General features: G+C 43.0%; 1 pseudogene; it reads right to left on the bottom strand.

The window, feature by feature from the left end:
* Positions 1-627: 627 nt before the first annotated feature.
* Positions 628-18,553, bottom strand: part of LOC120684979 — a 42,084-nt pseudogene continuing 24,158 nt past the window's right edge.

Raw genomic sequence — 18,553 nt, 5'->3', positions numbered from 1 at the left:
GACACAAATTCTTGGCTTGCTACAACATCCTGAGTTAAAATGACCAGAGTCCCCATAGTTGAAATAGAGCACATGAGGGAATTTTTTAGCACAACTACCTGATCCTAAAGACGAACTTGGATCAACTTGCTTCCCTTTATCTCGTTGGGGAATTTTAGTTTGGTTCAACGCCTACTTCATGGGCTGGTTTTTGCTCTGAGGCTGCTTCAGATCTACCTGAGCTTGCTTATCAGGTTGGTTCAGCTGGTGTTGATTTTGATTGAAGTGTTATGGCAGCCATCCCCTTCCTCCAAAGTTCTACCCCCTCTGTGGTGGATGGTTGGGCTCCGGATAGTAGCCATATGGACGGGGACGATGATATGGAGTATGCGGGAAACCTGGATGCCGTGGGGGGGGGGGGGGGGGGAACCAGCCTCCTCCCCAGCCCTCCCACTCCTCCGCAAGATTCCTTGGTCTACGCTCGCCCTAGGGCCGTCCCGATAGAAACGGGGGCCCTGTTGAAAAGTCTAAAGCGGGGCCTACTTGACTAGCAAAATAAGATATGAAATAAACGAATACAACGTAATATATTACACAGCAATGGATAACATCAAGAATCATACCTACTTAATCTTGGTTGCATAATCTTTACTTGAATAGCATCATTCTTTTCGTGTTTCTTGAAATGAAATTTTCAATGATAGACTCATAATCAATATTTTCTAACATGTCACTCTCAAGTGCTATGATGGACAAATCATTAAGACTTTCTTGTGTCATTGTAGAACACAAGTAAGACTTCAGTAGCTTCAACTTAGAAAAGCTCTGTTCTGCTAATGCAACAGTCACAGGAATGGTCAATAGACTCTATAAGCGATGGTTGCATTGGGAAAGCAATCATGCCGCTTCAAAAACTTCAAAATTTCAACAGGGCCTATATTTTCTTTAGGATTGAAATCTTGAAGAAACTGCAACTCCACATACAGTTCTTTAGCATCGATATCAGATTTCCCATCTCTTGTAAGGACAGTCTCAAGATTTTCATAAGAAGATTTCAAACTGTTGTTATCCAATGACTGCAATATGTCTGAAGTAAATAAGAAGCCAAATTTTTTCTGATTCCCTTGATATTGTTCAAATCTTGTTGTAAGGGAGGAAATAGCTTGATCAACAATGGATAGAAAGGATGTACCAATATCCATGTGTCATCTGGGGTTCTCATCAAATTGCCTCTTTCTTTTAATTTCATGTTTCTTACGAAAGGATGTACCAATATCCATGTCAAGTGCAATCCCTTTAGCTACCTCCAATGCCTCCGAGAAACCTATTTCTCTGTATCCTTTGAAGAAAGTAATGAGCCCTTGCACTTTCTCGATTGTAACATCTATAAGCATATCTTTTGCTTGCAAGCTTTTGCTTACTAAATTAATGGCATATAATACTTCATGCCAAATGATTGTTGCCACTATAAATTCATACTCTCCAAGTTCTTTAATTGCCAAACCTTTAGCCTCACTTCTTGTTTTTACATCATTCTCAAAATCAGATACCTGAAATTAAGAGAAACAATATGTGTGTTAAAACTAGATATGACCGAAGGTATTATGTCATTAACAATGCATCATTACCAATAGGAAATACCTGAAGTAGAGCTTCCCGAATGTCTGCACATTGAAATCTGATAGCTTTAACACTTTCAACACGACTCTCCCAACGTGTAGCTGATACTGATTTAAGAATCCATCCTTTTATGTTACCTTTTAGAATCTGCCATTTCTTAGTAGAATTAGCAAAGGTTGTGTAGATGCGCTAGATGATCCCAAAGAAATCTTTAGCTCTACCACAATTCTTAGCCATGTCACAAAGTGCTAGATCGAGGCTATGACAACCACAAGCAGAATAGAAAGCTCTTGGATTTACCTCCAAAAATTTTGTTTTTACCCCTTTATTGCATCCTTTCATATTTGATCCATAACAATAGCCTTGTCCTTTCACATTATCTATATCAAGATCAAGTCGCTTTAGCTCATTCTGTATTGCATCAAAAAGTCCTTGTCCAGTCATATCATTTACTTCTAAGAATCCTAGAAAAGGTTCTTCAATGCAAACACGAATTGAAGATACATCCACATATCTTATAATTAAAGACATCTGTTCTTGGTGGCTTGCATCAGGGGTACAATAGTATGTGTTGACACCGTTTTTTGGCACACGTCAAAGATTAGTAGAAGAGGGGAATGCCTGGTTGGAAATAATGATGGTACACGGAAGGTGAGGATCGGGTACAGTTTTGATACGAGATGGTCTCGGTTTGGAAGGCGGTGTTTTTCGTTTATTAGAATAAGTTTCTTTAGATAAAATCAATGCTTTGCCGTAATCGGCTAGGACTATGTTAGCGTGGGGTATAAATATGAACCCCTGGCCATTGTGAAAGATTGATACACATCCAAACAAACAAACTTTACTACTTGCAATTTACTTTCTCGTCGGAGGCTTCGCCATCTTTTTTCTTTCTACGAGCTCTTTCAAGCTAATCAAGGACGTCTCACATTCGAGCGACTTGGCTTGCTGGTAAGTTTTCGTTTACCGAGTAAATCTGAGCTTTAGCTTCCGGGCGCATCGCTGTCGCTTCATTCAGATCTATTCAAAATTTAAAAAATTTATCTAAGCTTTGATCTCTGGGCGCATCGCTGTTTTCTCGTTTAGATTAATTCACAAACTACCCGGCTTAGTGATCAGTTTAATCGGCTATAAGCTCCTTGTTTATCACGATAAACCTTTTAAAGCCGATTAGCTCGAATCATAAGCTTAGCTTTGTCCAGATCCATATATTCGTGGGTTTGTACATTGTTACTTGGCACGTATTGGTTCTAGATCTAGCCGTCTGATTGTTCATCGGCATCAGCAGCCCATTGCCGATCCGTAATAAATCGCTTTTATTACACGATCTTTTGTCGCCTTCTGTATCGGCAGAGCCTTGCTGATACCCTGCGTGAGAGTGGTTCGGAAATCCAGCCGATACACTCTTGAATTTGACGGTTTACTACTTCCTTGTCAATTTACAGGTCAAATTGACTGGCACGCTTGGTCTGTATTCTGAAGCATGGCGAACAGTGCCTTCAGATTCCAGTGTGTTGATTTTGCGTCAATACATCTTTTGGCACGCTCGGTGGGACACAAAACATCAAGATGTCAGAGAAGGCAGAGGTATCTGGAAATAATCAGATCCCGATCGATAAAGAGAAGTTGAAGGAAGAACACAAGGCATAACTTAAAGCAATCACAGATGCTTTTGAGCAGCAGTGCCTTTTGTTCTTCAGCACCAACAGAAGTGGAGAGGTAATAAAAAAGTTCAATTTTCCCACTTTTGTACCGTCTGAGGAAGCACAGAAGGAGGATAGGATGATTCAGTAGATGAATGAGGCTATTGGACATGCTTTCGTAAATCATGCTCCACTCATGGCCAATCACATCCACAATACTGTGCTCAAGATGCTACAAGATAGAGGGACACCTGGCTTTATGGAACTAGCTTATATCAGGGTAGTTAGATGGTCTTCTCTCCTGTTGGATTGGCTACTGGAACACCACAGATTGACCCCCAAGCTCAGGCAGAAGGGAAAGTCTTAGATGTACAACCGATTAGCACTGTAGTGACAACTTAGATTCCTCCAGTGTACACCAATTCTACACCGATGGCTACATATGCACAGGGGAACTTCATGTCAGGATACCCAGCTGGTTGGAATCCAACTACTGGACTTGGTATGCCTCTGGAATTCATGATCCCATCTCTATCGAAGCAGCCAAGTACATCGGCTTCTCAGCCGATGAACCAGCAAGTCAGTGCGTCGGCTTCGCAGCCGACTCAACCTCAAGATACCGCACCAACGACACAACCAGCGGTTATATCTATGTCAGTACCTTCACCAGCAAGCCCAAGCAATGTGTCGGCTCCATGGTCGACACCCCAACAACAGTATCTGGCGATGATGCTGCAACCCAAGTCTCCAACAGAAGTCCTGGCAAACAGATTCCCTCACGCCAATGGAGTCACATGGGTTTTCCAAGATCTTGCGACTGGTATGTGGCACCATGTGGATGTGCCTAATGTACCTAGCTTTGCACAGCAACAGATTAATCAGAAGAAGGCATAGAACAATCACAGCAATGAGATGGTGTTGTACCAATCACCATCTAATCAACCCCCTCAGCAAGCTACACAGACGCCATCGGCTGCTCAGCCGATGACCTCGCCAAACATCCAGATAGCATCGACAACCTTACCGTTGACCCCACCTGCACCACAGATAGTATCAGCTGGTGGCCGATAGGTCGACTGGGCATCCAAGATTGCTGAGGTGATGAGAGATCAGTTTGGTTTGAAGCCAAAGCAGCAGAATCTGATGTACAGAACTCCGTATTCACCTACTTATGATCAACTGCCATTGCCCCACAAGTACAAGCTTCCAGATTTCACCAAGTTTTCTGGACAGGGGGAAGTCTCCACAGTTGAACATATCAACAGATTCATTGTGCAATGTGGAGAGGCAGCTCAACACGACGCATTAAAAGTGTGTTTGTTTTCCATGTCCTTATCTGGATCGGCCTTCATATGGTTCACTACATTGCCAGTCAATTCCATTATATACTGGGCCGATCTAGAAAAGCAGTTCCAGCAGTTCTTCTACTCTGGTGTAGAGGAGATGAAGCTGATCGATCTGACCAACTTGAGGCAAAGAAATGATGAATCGGTCACTGCCTTCATTCAGAGGTTCAGAGATGTTAAGAACTGGTGCTTTAGTCTGGTTCTATCTGATCAACAGCTAGCAGAGGTTGCCTTCCAAGGACTCCTACCACATATCAAGGAGAAGTATGCTTCTCAGGAGTTCTACATCATCAGTCAGATGGCTAACAGGATGACAGGGGAGGCAAGACCATATGAGCAGAAGAGGAGCAACTTCTAGAAAAAGGTTAGCTTTGTTGACTGCTCAGATTCTTCTGATTCAGATGATGATCAGATGGTGGGATCGGCTGAATGGGTTCAGAACAATAAGAAGCCGATCTCATGTCCTTTCGGTAACAAAGAACCCGAGAAGTATGGGTTCGATATTACCAAGGCTGACAAGATCTTTGACCTGTTGCTGTCAGAGGGACAGATCAAGCTGAAGCCATACCATAAGATCCCGATAGATCAGGAGTTGAAGAATATCAAGTACTGCAAGTGGCACAATGCGACATCTCATGAAACCAATGAGTGCAAGGTATTCCGTCAGCAAATACAATCGGCTATAGAGCAGGGTAGGCTCAAGTTTGAAACACCCAAAAAGCCGGTGAAGATTGATGGGCATCCGTTTCCAGCAAACATGGTAGATGTTGGAAAAAAGGGCAATGCTTTACAAACAAAGATGCTCACATCACAATCGGCCAAGGAATCTGATGCTGTTGATCTCAAAGCATAGATGACGGCTGATGAAGCTAAAGGCAAAGGGCCACAACAGAGAGGGGAATCAGTGGTGCCTAAAAAGAAGGTCACGTCTCAGATGCTGTTGAACAAATTTCAGCATGATCAAGAAAGAAGACAGTACATGGAAGAATCTGCACGACGACGTGAAGGGCATTGGAAGTGTCCTTTCTTTGTGTATTGTTGGGAAGAAGGGTTGACTCTGCCGACAGTGGATAATTGTCCAGAGTGCAATGGTTTCTGTTGTGAAGACCAGTCATTCAAGAAGCCACGTTTCGACCAGAGGCCTCAAGGGCTGATCATTAGAGAGAGGGGTGCTGATAGACGCATCTCTGTACATGATCGGCTGGGGGGCAGGGTTTCAGTGCACGATCGGCTGGGGGGAAGGACCATGCTACGTGATCCTGCAGGAGGAAGGATTTCTATCGATGAGCGAGTTGAACAAGCTGCTCTCGCTCAGGTTCCTGATGACTACCCACATCATAGAGATCTGGAAAGAGTGCCAGTTCATGATAACATTGATCGGCCTCGATGGTGCCCAGGAGGTTTGACCAGGTCACAGAAGAGGCGAGTCCAAAGGCTGCGTCAGACAGAGGCACTAGAGGAAGAGGAAAGAAGAGAGCCTCCTAGGAGGGGAGTTAGGTCTGAAGTTTGGCGTGTCAAGCCAAGGGCTGATGAGGAGCAACCATCAGGGTCATCGGCTGTACCTATTAATATGGCCTTCATGCTACCTAGTGAGTTTATGGCTCCAGATAATGATTGTGAGGAGCACGATTTGGAAGAAGCTATGGCTCAGTTAAATTTGGAACCTATACCAGCTACTTTTGAGAAACCGGAGGATGAAAAACGCAAACATCTTAAAGCTCTGTTCTTGAAAGGATTTGTTGATGGTAAACCTGTCACAAAAATGCTGGTAGATGGGGGAGCAGCAGTGAATATAATGCCCTATACTATGTTACGCAAGCTCGGAAAAAGTAGTGAAGATCTGACCAAGACAGATATGATGCTCAAAGATTTTGAAGGGGTCGTATCTCCGGCAGTTGGAGCATTGTGCGTTGATTTAACCATCGCAGTAAGACTCTTCCTACTACTTTCTTTGTTATCAATGGGAAGGGGTCATACAGTTTGCTATTGGGAAGAGATTGGATTCATGCCAATTGTTGCATACCGTCTACTATGCATCAATGCCTTATACAGTGGATCGGTGATGTTGTTGAAGTCGTTGCTGCTGATTCATCATTCAGTATTGCATCGGCAGAAGCTTGTGAGGAGAATTATGAGAGAGTAAAGTGCTTTTCTGGTCAAGCATGGGAAGCAGAGTTTCTGAAAGTCACCGATTACGAGATATCATCGAGTTCAGCAATTGGATCTACAGATGAATCTTAGGTGATATTGTAAAAGCTGATGATACAAACATCGGCTAGGTTTTAGTATAGCTGACATAACAGGTGTTGCCTTTAGAACATAAAATGTAGGGGAAAACCAGTGATGTTGTGATAACATTGGCTATGGATGGCTGATATAATTTTTGTATCGACCTTAGAGCAATAAAATCCAAAAGGAAAATGATGTGTTGGGCAGAAGCAGAAATTGAGAATTAAGCGTTGTTTACAATACATTAGATTAAAGTTTTTCCACTACAGCAAGAATGAATAACAGTTCACAAAGATCCCAGGGCATTCTGGATTACGGAGATCGCGCGCAGGGGAATGTTATCAGCAATCTGGATCTCCTGAACGTCGGCCTCGGCAGAACCTGGTACTGTTTTGATGCTCTTGTGGAGTTGATAGGTCTGTCGGGCTTGCTCTTGTTTCTTTACTTCGAGCTGCTGAAGAGCCGTTGGGAGCTGGGATAGTCTGTTGTCCACATCGGCAATTTCCTGGTTCACACGTTCCAATTCTTTGATGAGACGATCCCGTTTGGCTTCTAGATCTCTTTTGGATAGCTCCATAGCTGCATTGGACTGGGTCAGAGAAACAATTTTCCCTCGGGTTACATCCACGAGATTTTTCAGATCATCTCTTTGTTTGATCGTTTGCTCCTGGTGAAGCCGATCAGAGAGACGCTTCTGGGCTTTGAGGACTGAGATCTGATGACTCTCAATATAGGCAGCGGGATGTAGTGCTTCTTCAAGGGATTCAAGAAGAATACCCTTCAGAGACCTCAGGATGGCACGAATCAGCTCACCATCTTGAACCAATTGGCCAATGTCTTGATTCAGCAACTGTAGAACTTCCTGGAGTTTGGCCTTTATTTCTTCAGATAATAGAGCCGATTCTGCTGATGATGTCACCTCATCTTCTGCACCACAAGTTCTAAGTTGAAAAGAGAACAGACTATTGTCTGGGCTATCTTGTGCCTAGTTAAAGAGGGAGGAATGTTAGTTAGATGATCTCCTTTTGAAGTTCTAAAAATGATGAGATGTCTTACTTGAATTCGAGGAACTTCATCGGCAGTTGGTGTAGAGATGGGTGCAAGTAGCAATGTTGAAGCACCAGGGTCAGGAAGAGCATCTTGAGAAATGATTGATGGCTCTTGCACGCTTGATGTTTGCTGGATAGAAGAATCAATGTTAGTTGCATAATTTGATCAGAAAAGGAGAGATGATTATGTTACCTGAATTGGTGAAGCAGTCGTTCTGGCCCTCTTGGAAGGGAGATGCTGGATCTAATACGATGGTGCAAATATCAAATGTTTGTCAGAAAATTATGAACAAGCAAGATAGAATACCTGGACAATCGGAGATGTTTGAGGGACAATCTCCTGGATGTCATCTTCATCCATATCTTCGGCAGCTATGTCTGAGTGTGCCGAATGACAAGGTCTGTGAGAAATGCATTATGATCAGTGGAGAGGGTGAAAGTTATTCATTACCTTCTGAACGAGGAGGAGAGGCAACTGTTGAAACATCGGCATCTGGTGCCGATGCAATGGTCAGAGTTCGACTGGAGGAGCCTGGAGTCTTCTGAATTGTTTTCTTGGTGCTGGTCACTTTTCGCTTCTTGCCAGTAGTGACATCAGCAAGAGTTGGTGCGTCGTAGCCGATGAGAGGGTAGTCAGTTAGTGGGGCATATCTGAACAGTTGCCCGCTTCTGCTGATTGTAGGAGATGGAGTACCATCAACCTAATAAGAAGATTTGTCAGAATACAGAAAGACAGTATAATATAAGAATGCAACGAGAAAAGTTTTCTGTGTTTACCTCATCATCAGCACCTTGGTAGTTTTCATCCAAGGCAATGCAGTAAACCTTCAGTGTTCCGCAGAAAAGGTGCTCTTGCCATTCTGACCACCATTGTGTGAAAGGAATAGTGGTAAGCGGCGCACTTGCCAATCGGCTAGCTGTGTCATGTCGGCGACAGGCTCCAAGCTCTTCAGCCGATTATATGTGAGAGCAGTGCCGATTGGGTTTCTCGCCTGCACCTTATCGGCAAAATAGTAGAGAGGTGGTACTTGAACGAATCCCAATTGCCTGGCTACAACTGACGGGTAGCAAAACTCATAGCCAATTGCACTCTTTCCAGAAGTGAAATTGGCTGGCAGAATTCTTGGAGATATGGCTTCTCTCATGATATTTGTGGCTTCTTCATCATTTTTTCAAGAATCAAGATTGAGCTTGAAAGGATTTTCATACTCTCTGTTGTCATCGTGGTATGCAAACCAGATGGTAGAATCTTCGGTGAAGCCATTGTAGAAGCATTTGAAGAAATCAATTTTGCCAAAGACATTGGAGTCATTGGCAATCATGATAGCTACTTCACCGAAGGAAGTGCAATGGCGAGTGATTGGATCTTCCTCTTCATCAAACTCTTCAGATGGGAAGGACAATTCTGACAGCCTGATGCCCATAGTCTTGTGCATGTACATGTTCAGCCATAGTTGGATGAACCACCAGGGACCTCCCAGATTGGAGATTGGTTGATCGGCCCTTAATTTGGCCGATACTTGGTGGAGAAGGTGATAGACTGATCCTAGCAGGTGTTTGCCAAGGGGCACTGGGTTTCCACTAGCCAAAGTTTCGGCCATCTTCAGAGTGTTGCTAGTTGGGCCTACTGTTTTGCCACGGAAGATGAATTTTTCCAACCACATGTTGAGAAAGGCAGTATGTTCCCTGACTGATATCGAGCCGGTTTTCATGTTTTCAGAGACATATCCACTCCAGCCACCGATGGCTCTGGTCTTTATCTTAAAAGTGGCTGGGTCCAAAAAATTAAAAGCTCTATCGGAGGCAGTGATGTTCAGACCCGTTAGCATCATGTCATCTAGTAAGGTTGGGGTCATTGGGCCATGACCAAACAGGAAAGCGTTTACAGCATCAGACCAAAAGAAGGAAGCCGATATGAGCATCGGCTCATTCTTAACCATTTCTGACAGAGATAAGTTGAGGCATTGGCTGATGTCATACTGCTCCCAGGTGGCTCGGTGACTGCCTGCTACTCTACGGAACCAATTTCTCCACCCAGGAGTAATATTTGGCCAAGATCTGAAGGCGAGGGACCAATCTGATGTCTTGTTTGAGGCCTTTAGCGGGATTCTGCCGGTTTCCAGATTGATTATATTAGTTGGATCTGTGTTTCCCATGGGACCTAGGCAGACCATGCTGGGTTGTTCGGACAAAGGAATGAAGATCGAATTCCTAAGGGCCTAGAAATGATGGCGGAACAAGGGAAAATCAAGAACAATCATAGGTTGCAGATTGAAATAGCAGCACAGAAGAATAAGGGGATGTTGTACCTGAGGGATCTCGGAGATGGAAGCCATTCGCAGAACTTGGGAGGAGCCTTGGATGTTCAGAGAAGATGTGCCGGAGTTCGCAGGCGGAGACGCAGATGAGTTCTTGAGTGGAGAAGAAGAGAGAGGGGAAAGATATCCTGGTGTATTTATAAGGTGACCCCACCTCAACGGTCGGGATGCTAGATTGATAGTTGCAACGGCATGAAGCGCTTTTGAGGCAACCGCTTGAAGGAAATAATTATAATTGGGAAATAATTTCGGAGCAAAAGGATATTTCACTCCGAAACTGGGGGGCATGCATTGACACCGTTTTTTGGCACACGTCAAAGATCGGTAGAAGAGAGGAATGCCTGGTTGGAAATAATGATGGTACACGGAAGGTGAGGATCGGGTACAGTTTTGATACGAGATGGTCTCGGTTTGGAAGGAGGTATTTTTTGTTTATTAGAATAAGTTTCTTTAGATAAAATCAATGCTTTGCCGTAATTGGCTAGGACTATGTTAGCGTGGGGTATAAATATGAACCCCCGGCCATTGTGAAAGATTGATACGCATCCAAACAAACAAACTTTATTACTTGCAATTTACTTTCTCGTCGGCGGCTTCGCCATCTTTTTTCTTTCTGCGAGCTCTTTCAAGCTGATCAAGGACGTCTCACATTCGAGCGACTTGGTTTGCTGGTAAATTTTCGTTTACCGAGGAAATCTAAGCTTTAGCTTCCTGGCGCATCGCTGTCGCTTTATTCAGATCTGTTCAAAATTTACCGAATTTATCTAAGCTTTGATCTCTGGGCGTATCGCTGTTTTCTCATTTAGATTAATTCACAAACTACCCCGCTTAGTGATCTGTTTAATCGGCTGTAAGCTCCTTGTTTATCACGATAAACCTTTTAAAGCCGATTAGATTGAATCATAAGCTTAGCTTTGTCTAGATCCATACATTCGTAGGTTTGTACGTTGTTACTTGGCACGTATCGGTTCTAGATCTAGCCGTCTGGTTGCTCATCAGCATCGGCAGCCCATTGCCGATCCGTAATAGATCGCTTTTATTACACGCTCATCTTACACGATCTTTTGTCGCCTTCTGTATCGGCAGAGCCTTGCCGATACCCTGCGTAAGAGTGGTTCGGAAATCCAGCCGATACACTCTTGAATTTGACGGTTTGCTGCTTCCTTATCAATTTACTGGTCAAATTTACTGGCACGCTTTGTCTGTATTCTGATGCTTGGCGAACAGTGCCTTCAGATTCCAGTGTGTTGATTTTGCGTCAACAGTATGATAGAGAAATACTTTGCACTCTTTATTTTCTTAATAATTTCAGACTTAATAGCACCATCAAGCATGTTTATCAACTCATTTTGAATCCTAGGACCAAGATAATGAACCTGAGTTTCTTCATTTGTAATACAACAAACATGCTCTTGAATAACTAGGTCAAATTCAGCCAGCATCTCTATCAAACCCAAAAAATTCACATTGCTATCATCATACAGTTTACTGCTATTACCATGAAATGCTAGATTATGCTTGGCAAAAAATGTTACAATGCCACCAACAATTCTAAAAAAACTTTTCTCCAATGGTTCTTTTCTTTCTCAAGTTTCCGCTGAGCAGTTTTATCAATAGTTTGATCCTTTTGCAATCTACTACGCAACTCATACCAATTGGTCATATTCAAAACATGATCTGCACTTGTCTCATGCTCTTTAAGTCTACTACCATGATGTATCCAGTCATTGAACCCCTCATTTGCTCGCTGGCCTTTACGGTACCAGTTTGTAAATAATATACAGCCAAAGCAAAATACTCTATCAAGTTCCTTAGAATAGACAAGCCAATCCCTATCACAGTACTCTTCATTTGAAAGAGATCTAGTACAGAAACATGCAGAAAACCTTTTGGAATACTTATCCTTATGACCTTTCTGAAATAACAAGTCTCTTTTAGGGCCCTCTTTTGCTAAAATGTCAACTTGTTTAGAATCAAGGGAATCCCAATATCTTGGATCAAATATATCAGGCTGAAAAGAATCATTATCTGCAACAGGAGAAGTATTCAAATTATCACTGTCATTATCCGTTTGCCTATTTGTTTTATCAGTAGCAGTTTCCTGACCCTCAATATTATTTTCAGTCTATCCATGACCATCTATAGTATCATTATCAACTGTACTAGCAGTTTGCAGGACCTTGATCAATAGTTTGATTCCCGGTGACCACTTGTGATTCTTTTATAATAAACCTATCTGTGGCACCTTTCTGAGATTGAATTAATTGTTCCATTATTTGCTTTCTTTTACACTTTTGAGAGCCCAAATCAAATTTTCTAGATCGATTTGCAGAAGACAAGGTTTGATCTTGAAACAATAAATGTGTAGATCAACTGATGCACACATATACAAAACATCAATCAATTATTGATCGATTCATCATTTATCAATTAAATAAAAAGAAGTAGGCTGACTTGTAGCAGTAGGTAGCACTTACTGAGTACTGGTTTACCGATCAGGACATCAGGCGAGGCGAGCAAGCTGCTGCCTGCAGGCGTGCGAAACGCGCGGACGATGGACTCGGCCGGTCAAGTCGTCAACGTGGTGTGCCGTTGTGGCGTCGTGCCGTTGCCCTGCGGCCTGCCCCTGGCTCCTGCCGTGGTACTGCCAGATGTGCAGAGACGCGCACGCGCCCTGTTGCCCCAATCGCGCAAGCGAACAGCGAAGGCGAGATGTCGTTGCGCTGTAGTCGTGGAAAAGGGAAGACAAAACGGTGAACTCTCTAATCCAACAGGCAACCAGGAGTCATGGAAACAAACGTGGGCCAATTTAATAGGACTCATGGGCTGTTGCACATGAATTTGGGGGCCCCTCAAGATTGGGGACCTGTTCAATCGAACTGGTTGAACACCCACGGGGACGGACCTGGCTCACCCCTTCCTCGCCCTGCCAAATCCTCACTCCTGTGCAAGGATCTCCCCCTCTTGTCCGCCCCCCCCCCCCCCCGCGATCAGACGTGAGGCTCAGTTTGCGAGGAGTTCCAGTCGACTGATCAGTCTTCTTCACCAGAAAGCAATCATCTACCCCGAAACTCTTCTGCTCCCACAAATCCTTCCTGGACCAAACCAGATTCTTGAGCACCTCTCGCGTGGGAAATAACTTTTAACTAGTTGAATACCCCGCGCATTGCTGCGGAAATTTGAAGCTATAGTTTAGATGACGGTTTGAGGTTATTGTTTAGCTAACATATTTGGAGATGAATTGGAAAAATATGAAGAAGATATTCCAATGGATATATGAAGACAACAAATTAATTTATAAATGATGGATGGAGAAAAATGTGAATAAGAAATTCTCAACAAATTAATTAGCTAACATAATTGTTTATGCTTTCTTTCTTCGAGGTTTCTCGTGACATCCTAAAAAGACTAGATTACTACAGATCTAGATTCTTTTGGCAGAGCGATGGGCATAGGAAAATATTTAGACCGACAAAATGGGGGGTACTGTGTACATCTAAGGACCAAGGAGGGTTAGGAATATTAGACTTAGACTTACAGAATAGATGCTTACTTAGTAAATGGGTGTTTAAACTCATCAATGAGGATGGCATTTGGCAATGACTCCTTAGAAATAAGTATTTGAGACACAAAACAATCACACAAGTTGAACATATGCCTGGTGATTCTCACTTTTGGTCGGGTCTTATGAAGGCCAAAAATGATCTCTTGAGGATGGGCAAATTCAAAGTGGGTGATGGGTCACATACTAGATTCTGGGAGGATGCTTCGCTAGATAACACCCCCTTTTAAAATCAATACCCATCCCTGTATAACATTGTGCGGAAGAAGAGTGCGACGGTAGCAACGGTTCTTCGATCGAATCCTTTGAATCTGGCCTTTCGAAGATCTTTAGTTGGCAACAATTTACAAGCTTGGCACAATTTAGTAGCCAAAATTGTGAATGTTCAATTAACAGATCAGAGAGATACCTTTTTTTGGTCTCTAACACAAAAGGGTCACTTTACAGTTCGATCCATGTATAGAACGTTGATTGCAAAATTTGATCTGGAAGTTAAGACTGCCTTTAAAAATTAAGATTTTTATCTGGTATTTACAAAAAGGAGTAGTTCTAACCAAAGATAATCTAGCTCGTCAACAATATAAAGTGTTGTTTTTGTAGTCTGGATGAAACCATTCAACATCTTTTCTTTGACTGTCAAATGGCTAGAATTATCTGGGGGATTGTACAAGTATCTTTTAATATTTCGCCACATGTGAGCATCTTTCATATGTTTAATGGGTGGTTAAATGGGATTAACAAGGAACTTATGTACAAAATTTTGGTTGGAGCATCTGCCTTATGTTGGACAATTTGGTTAAGTAGAAATGACATGGTTTTTAACAACTTTCGAGTTGTTACTCCTCTGCAGGTTAACTTCCGAGGAACTCACTGGATCCATTTCTGGGCGTTGCTGCAGAAGGAGGACGACCGACCTCACGTTCTTGTGGGTTGTCGTGTGCTTGAGACCATGTCTATGGAGATCTTTGCCTCAAATGGATGGTCTTTTAGTAATAGAAATGCTTTTCGGTGATTTTGGACTTGTGTTTGAGACTGGAACTCTTTTCTTTGAACTTGGGACGTACTTGTTTGTAATAACATACAGCTATATGCATAGTTCCATGCAGAGACTGGAATATTGAAATATATTTCCTTTTCAAAAAAATATAGAGAAAAATGTGAATAAGATCCCCGCCGGTGTGCGTCCTGGACATGGGCATAGAGTTGCAGGCCTAAGTAGCCGCAACCACGCCAAATACTGGAGGGCCTCGTTGGTCTCATCGTGGCCACTATTGCCACCATGAAGCTCTCCAGCTGCCTGTCACGAAGGTCGCCAATGGGCTCACTGCAGCACCAGCACTTTCGGTTGATGCGGCATCGGTGTTCTCGCCTTCTTGGCAGCTGCGTCGGTGCTACAACCCATGGCCTTCTTTCCACTCCTCTTCTGCATCTATTTGCTCTGGTCTGGCCTACGCCGTGACGGTACCACCAGTGAGGAGTTTATATGCAGGCCTGAGGAAGCCAAGCAGTCTATAGAATGGAACCCGAAGAGCTACGGATTACTCCCTCCAGGCCATTCTATTAGGCGCCATGAAGCTAAACACATATATACCAAGAAGAAGTGGAACATTAATATGCATACATGAATATGTGATTTTATTAGATGTTGGCCAGATTCTCAGATACCAAGGTGAGAGTTACACGTGAGAGCTATTGTGCATGCATGCAATTTCTCTCCATGGCCAATGCATGCAAAACCAAATAAAACCACCTAAAGTATGTATGCGGGCATGCAAAACAGACAGACACACATGCAAAATGGTCATTAGTCTTCTAAGCCACCTTAATCGCAACATAAAAACTATCTGGGAAAAGTAATATACACAAAAGAAAACGGGCAGTAATTGGATGTGTGCTAATGATTTTAGTGCCTCCACACACATAAACTGTTTCTTTGCTGAGATATAGTGCAACGTTTCAATTAATGACTGTTAGCGGGATGGAGGATGATCAATTACAACATATGGCTAGGATTTATCTATCTACCGAAGATCTAACGGTTGAAACAAAAAGAATGATGTGGCTTAACGTGGTTGCAGAGAAATTAAAATAAATGACTTTAGTGGGACCAACTATATATGTTTTATAGATTTATATAATTAGTAGGGGGCCTGAACCCCTCCTATTGAATAAAAAAAAGCCGCATGAGAAATGCAGGAAACCTGCAAGCCATACGCATGTGAAATAATAAGTTCTTTACTGATTATCGCTTCCCAGCAATTTGATCCTATCCTTAATTAATGGCCAAAATTTTTGCAGCATGTGTAGTAGCGTTATGTTAGCGGGGTTAACATAATGTCACAATTGCTCACTGTTAAATGAACCCAATGCAGAGGCTCCCATGTGTCATGGTCGCATGGACTACATCATTATGTGTGACAAGAACATCTATGCCATGCCAGCCCAAGCTGCCGTTGGTGCCTCTAGAATTGTGTACGTAAATTACCACGAAGCACTGTTACTAATGACTTTGTGTTGATCAATGATTATGTCAGCTATGTGTGGATGGGAATAAAAATAACAAACCAAAAAATACGGATGATGGCCAGGGGGACTCCCGCTGGCGGAGGAGCTGTTCCGTCGTGCCGGGATGATTCATTAACTCAGCTGCGCGCCTCGGTTGTCAACACTCGATGCCGAGCGTCTGCATGGCGCCGGACCTGCTTCATGGGCTAGGGTAAGGCTAGAGGGGAGTGGCTTACATTTTGTTGATGTTTTTTTACGGGCCAACACATAATCGCGCTAGGTCGCGCGGCGTGAGGAGGAGCTCCTTGCAGCACCTCCTGCGTGGAGCGGTCAGACCGGTCAGGGAGACCGGTCAGACCGGTCGCCGTGTAGAACGACGACGATCCGACGAACGCTCGCCCGGGAGGGACCCTGTCGGGTCAAATGCACGTAGGGTTGCCCTAGACTCGGCAGGCCAGCTAGAGCGTCCTCAAACGCCATGGAGACGAGAAAAGAACAGCATTTCCAGGTTGGAAAAGTAGGGTAAAGAGGAAAGGTAAAGAGATAAAAGATATATTTTTGATAGATTCGATTGGGTTGTATCCTCAATCGGCCGTGACCCTTTATATTTATAGGGTGGGGAAGACTTACCCCGCAAGGAATCCTATTTACAGATATAAATCTATTAAGAACTCTAATTATAGTCAGATTCCTCCTAGATCGGTCAGACCGGTCGGACCCACTGATCAGACCGGTCGGTCCGTGTCAGACAGGCCACAGTGCCTCGACCGGTCAGACCACTCGGTCAGACCGGTTGGTGCCAATTTTGACTGTCAACATATGTCCCCCTGTTTTTTGGTAAAGTTTGCTTGCCAAAAAACATTCTTTTGAACCAAAATTGCCTAAGGGCGACGATTAGCAATGCGTCGGCCATATATTATCTTTAAATATGCTAAATTAGGCGAAATAAGAGAACTAGCAAATGTAATAATTTCTAGCTTAAGATCAGGAAACTATTTCGGCATTATATTCCTTAGCATGTTCAATAACAAAAATCTTGAGACGGCCAATTATACAAATCATAGCTTCTTAGTAAAGCATAAAACTGATAGTCATAATATGGCAACCAAGGATTATGACCAAACCATGGATTAAACACACCTGAATATGCAGTCCATGGTACGTGCATCGACGGGATGAATGATGAAGATCAATACGATGACCGTTGATGCTTTCATGATTTTAGTGGCGAAGAATTCCTTCTTCGTTTACCTTCTAATTGATTGCTTTGTTTTTGTTCAGATATCTTCTTGTATTTATCTAGAAGCTCCTCAAAGGTCGGCTTGGTCCTATTTTTTGCACCACCAGATTTCTTAGGTTCAGACCGGTCAGACCTGTCTGACGAACTGGTCAGACTGGTCCTATCAAAACCGATTTGGTTGCTCTTATCTTGCCCCCCGGCCGAACTCAAACATTGTTCGACTACATTGTTTGAATCATGATCATCATTGAGGACAATTTTATCAATAAAACTAGCCGATGTTTCTTCAACGGTTGGCTTTTCTTTATCTTATGTCAAATCCGAATTTTTATTCAATCGTCCATCTTTTTTTATGCAAAAGACTTGCTTGATCACCTTGTGTTTCCTTTTCTGCATAGGCCAATTTTTAGGATCAAAACGATCATTATTTATAGGTGATGACTTACTAATTGCCGGCTCCCTATAGGTAATATAATTTGGGCACAAATATGTAGGAAGAGACGGCATATATGAAATATGGAACCATGGTGCACAAGAATAAGGCAAACTGAAATCAGCACCCCATGGCATATTCATGGGAGATCTATATGACGGAAACGGCATCGATGTAGAAAAATTATTCCATTGCCGATTTTTACAACGGAACTGGTGTTTTGGAGATAATCTTGGTTGTTTGGATTTATTAAGCCAACTAGCATCTTTTGCATCTCTTTGTTTTTGAGGTTTAACCAGAAACTCTCCAATGGGCTTCGGCTTTGCCTTTTGATGCTTGCTATGACCCTTAGTTTGAACGGTTTTCCAAACACCGATCTCAGATTTCTTTGGCTTAACCATCTTAGGTTTTGATTTATTTTGCAAAACCTTAGATGAACCGGTTAGACCGGTCTTAAGACCGGTTGCAATGCAACCAGCATCTTTGGATTTGTTTTGTTGCCCCCCCGAGCATTGAATTACTAGATGTAGTCTCTGTGCTCTTGCTAGGGAATTTTGGGTCAACAAATTCGGCTTGGGACGACCGAATTGTATCTTGACAAGCAACATCACAAGTTGGCAAATCTTTAC

Source organism: Panicum virgatum, chromosome 8N, assembly GCF_016808335.1.
Source record: "Panicum virgatum strain AP13 chromosome 8N, P.virgatum_v5, whole genome shotgun sequence".
Taxonomy (NCBI): Eukaryota; Viridiplantae; Streptophyta; class Magnoliopsida; order Poales; family Poaceae; genus Panicum; species Panicum virgatum.
The sequence above is the reverse complement of the archived record's forward strand: the minus strand, read 5'-3'. Positions and strand labels throughout refer to the sequence as shown.